The sequence below is a fragment of the Ostrea edulis genome, chromosome 10 (genome assembly GCF_947568905.1).
Source record: "Ostrea edulis chromosome 10, xbOstEdul1.1, whole genome shotgun sequence".
Lineage (NCBI taxonomy): Eukaryota > Metazoa > Mollusca > Bivalvia > Ostreida > Ostreidae > Ostrea > Ostrea edulis.
Window position 1 is genome coordinate 26,044,908 of NC_079173.1, and position 4,934 is coordinate 26,049,841.

General features: G+C 37.1%; 1 pseudogene; it reads left to right on the forward strand.

The window, feature by feature from the left end:
* The first annotated feature begins 765 nt into the window (after positions 1–765).
* On the forward strand, positions 766–4,659 carry LOC130050683 (electrogenic sodium bicarbonate cotransporter 4-like; annotated as a pseudogene).
* The last annotated feature ends 275 nt before the right edge of the window (positions 4,660–4,934 follow it).

Consider the following 4,934-nt stretch of genomic DNA (forward strand, 5'->3'; position numbering starts at 1 on the left):
TCATTTAATATAGTTTGATTTAATCAATACCCAAAGAAAATGTAGTTTCTCAAATCAGTACGAATTGGTTTAATCATAAGGAAATATGCCAAAAAAAAACAAAAACGCGGAAAATATGCAAATTATGGATAAAAACATAATTTTCAAAAAAAAAAAAAAAAAATTCAGTCTATATGAACAAAAAAATCTGGCGGATTTGAACTCGAGATCTGCGGTTCACCAGCCCAATGCTTTAATCACTGAACCACGATGATAAACAAACGAATCGATCGATACAAATAATTTTACAAAACATTTGAATCGCCATCTTGTGACTTAGTGTCATAAAGAGTATAAGCTTTAGTGTAGTGAGCTACCTTAAAGATGCCAGACATACAAAAATCAGAAGTACAAATGTGTATACCAGCATAAAAATCTCACACATTTTTGTTAAACGGAATAATAAAAATTGATAAAAGCTTGTTGAAATGACAAATGTTAAAAGTCAACAGTTTAAAAAACTACAAATTCATAAATATATAAAACTTGTGGATATTAGGGAAAGCATTGAGATATATACATGTAGTAGTAGAAATTCCAACATAGGATTGATTATCTATGGAAAATTAAAAAAAAAATACCATCAATAGTTTACTCTTTATGCAGTGAATAAAATTCATATGCAAGACACCTCTCTATCATACACAGAGTTTAATTAAATACAGATTTTGCAAAAACATATGACATCACAAAAAAGAGGGAGGACGACAACCAGGGAGACCCAAGATGACCTGGGAAGCACAGCTAGAAAAAGACCAGCGTGAGTGGGGACTTCGTGATGTCAACCCATTGGACAGAGATGCCTGGAAGTCAAATGTTAGGTCTGCCATGCGTGCAACAAGCCAGTTACCTGGAAGGGAGCTCACTGCTGTAGAAGATGCACCTAATCCTGCACGTTAATCAAAATGCCGATGATGATGATGATCACATGAGGATCGATCAACCTGAACAGAATGAAAGCTATGTTTTTGTTGAATACATTGAAAGTCACACTATTGACATAAAATTGGAGAAATCAATGTACACATCACTTAACGAAACATTACAATGTTTAAATACCGTCTTCCGTTCACATTTTCCGTGAAGTGATATACAAAACACCTGCTCATGACGATCTCTTGGCGGGTTAGATGAATTCTAGGAACAGGCGATTGTGCTACCACCTGGTAAATGGGATCCAAAGATCTGCCTGGAACCACCTGGAAAAGTTCAATCTCAGGTTTGTAGACTATCAAATAATGACGATTAAGATCTTAGTATTATTTTTATGTTAATAAGGGCGGGGTACATGTACTCTATGTAGGTTAGTAAGAGTAGATGGAACTGTCCCACCCCTTCAACAACTGAAGTGGCCGAGTGGTTAGAGCGTTCGAATCCCGCTCGCGCCGGTAAGTGAGAAAGTTTTCCAGTTTACTTTCGGAAGGTCGGTGGTCTCTTCCCAGGTACATTGTATCTGGGTTCTGTCTTCCACCAATAAAAACTGGGCGCCACCATATAACTGAAAAATTGTTGAGTGTGGCGGAAAACATAAATCAATCAACAACTGTTAAACAGTGGCTTTAGTTTTAAATTGGTTTAAAATAATATGTGCTATGACCAAAAAAACTTCTTGAAGAGTATTCTGATTAAACAGGAACACAGCGCCAGTCTGCAGTGGCCGGAAATCCTGGTTCTCAGAGTCTGTCGGTAAAAAAGGGTAAAGAAGCTGAAGGGGAATATAATGTCGAATCGTCATTGGTCAGGTCAAAAATGTAGGTATCGGACACCCACTCACAATACGGAAAAGAAATTTAGGAAACAGGCAACCATGTACAATATTGAAGTAAAACAGTTCGGTTGGTTTGAACCAATGTAATTTCTTGAATGATAACTTTTTACCAGAATTTTTTGTCATGCAAGCGCATATGAATTACAACCCACTTTAATTAAGCGAAGTAGAACTTGGTCTTGTTGGATACACTTTACTTTAAACTGCGACGGAATTGGAGACCAAACAATTGTTCCGATATCCCGTATTATGATTGAAATACCCGTATTTTAAATTTGAAATACATGTAATTATTACTGAAAAACTCAAAATGTTTGGTCATTAATATGCATCTAAAAGTTCATCACAATTGCAACTAAACTTTAAAAATTCTATTATGCTTACCAGTATTACAGGTGTGGGCAGCAGGTATGCGCAGTTGCCGATGTCCGTGAGTTTTGTCAGCATTAACAGTGATGGTTTAGGTAGCAGCAACAATGACCTCCATGACATTGGCATGGACACGGTTGAGAGCCCATCGCAGACTTCCCACAACTGGAAGGTAAGCTCTAAAGTCAGTCGTATTTCTGTCGTCAGCTGCTTACTACGATTATTATTATTGTTTAACGTCCCTCTCGAGAATATTTCACTAGTACGAAGAACACAAATGTGAATGAGAAAGCAAATTTGTGATAAATTTTCTATTTGGCTTAGAATAACAAATTTTGTTTTATTAACAAAACACAAATATTGCTACGTTTATGATTTGTCTAACAATGTTTTTACATTCTTTAGCCCAATATAAGATTTTAAAGACAAATATCCAAAGATTAAAATGTTGTGAACACCATGGTTAGGGAATTGGAAGATATTCCGATTCATGTCATGGGGTTCATACCCCGTGAGATCGAGCCCCGGTTGTTGCAGAATGACGAACATTCCAACGCGCCTCGTTTTCTTCTGTTTTTCGAGACATGACAAGGAAAAGAAGTTGAGTTTGGACAATGTATGGGAATGGTGATAGTGGATGATGTATGTTGTTAGAACGTTAATGATTGCTTGATTTTATATTGTCCCACTCGAGAATGTTTCACTCATATGGAGACATCACCACTGCCAGTGAAGGGCTGCAAAATTCAGGCCTATGCTCGGTGTCTATGGCTTTTGAGCAGGGAAGGATCTTAATCTCTACTGCTGACACGGGACCTCGGTTTTTGCTGTCTCATCCGAAGAATCACCCCATTTAGGCCTTATTTGGCGCTTACGGTCGTTCAACAGGGAGGCATCTTTATCCTACCACACCTGCTGTGACACGGGACCTCGGGTTTTCCTGGTTTCATCCGAAGGACTGTCCCATTTAATCGCCTCTTATGACAAGCAAAGGGTACTGAGGACCTATTCTAACCCGGATCCTCACGGGAATTTAGAACGTTAAGACGCCATTTTATGAAGCATGTGTTCATTTATAGCGACTGAATATTGTCCCGCTAATGATTTAATTCATTAATTCGTAAATTATTTACTTACATAGTAAGTCAATGGGCACCTTTGAGGATTGTTAAAGGAATAAAGGTTATGTTTTGTTGGATACATTAACAGACACACATTTAATAATGACATAATATTGGAGAAATCAATGCACACGTCTATTAACGAAACATTACAATGTTTAAATTCTGTCTTCCGTTTAGATTTTAAGTGAAGTGGTATACAAAGCACGTGATCATGACGATCTCTTGGCGGATGTGACGAATTCCAGGAACAGGTGATTGTTCTACCACCTGGTAAATGGAATCCAAAGACCTCTCTGGAACCACCAGAAAAAGTTCAATCTCCGGTTTGTATGCAACGAAATAATAATTATGATCTTCATATCACTATTATATTATTAAAGGTGGGGTAATGTATTCCATGTACGTCAGTATGACTCCATAACTGTCCAACCCACCTCTTCAGCACCGTTTAAACCGTGGATTTAGTTTTGAAATTTGTTTAAAATAACATGTGCCATCTTGAAGAGTATTTTGATTAAACAGGAACACAGTCGTCAGTCCGTCGTGCCCGGAAGTCCTGGTTCTCCGAGTCTGTCGGTAAATAAGGCGGAAGAAGCTGAAGGGTAGTCTCATGTCGATCCGGCATAGATCAGGTCAAAAATGTAGGTATAGGATAATCACCAACAATACGGAAAACAAAATGTAGGAATCGAGCAACCATGTGAAGTACTTTCTTTTATCGAGAGTTCCAATTTCTCGCACGCGCAGGTCAAACACGCGGGCATAAGGGAATCAGTGAACCTTGTACAATAATGAAATGAAAAGGTAGGAATTAAGAAACCATATAAAATGTACAATGGTGAAGCAAAAGGGTTCGTTTAGTTTGAATCAATGCACTTTCTTGAAGCATAACTTTTTACCAGAATTCCAATTTCTCGTAAGTGCACTTGAATTTCAGCCCACTCCAATATAGCTGACTAGGAATGTGATCTCGTTGGACATTCTAAATATTAAAACCGCGACGGAATCGGAGACGAAATATTTGTTACGTTATTTTGTATTATCATTGAAATGCATGCATTTTCAGTTTCAAGCATATGAAATTATGTTTGAATAATTATGTCCCTTTAGATTACATGATGTCTTATAATATGGTGCGATAGTCTTTCCACTGTTACGTAATTTAATTGAATAATGCGTATTGGGAAAAAAATCATTACTGAACAGATCAAAACGTTTGGTTGTCAACAATTTATCAAAAAGGAAACCATGGAACTAAAAGTTCATCACAATTGCAATTAAAGTTTAAAAATTCTTTTATGCAGGTATGGCCAGCAGTTATGCACAATTGCCTATGTCTGCGAGTTTCCCAAGCATTAACAGTGACGGTTTAGGCAGTAGCAAAAAGAAACAACGACCACCACGACAGCTCCTCCCCACAACTAGAAAGGAAGCTGCATAGTCAGTCTCATTTCTGTTGTAAGCTGCTTACTATGAAGAACAAGAATATGACTGAATGTAACCTTTTAAGAAATTTTATATTCAGCTTGGAAAAACATATCTTTTTTTAATAAAAAAAAACATATATGCCTATTGCTATGTTTAAGATGCGCCTAAAATGTTTTTATATTTTATCCCCATACAAGATTCTTAAG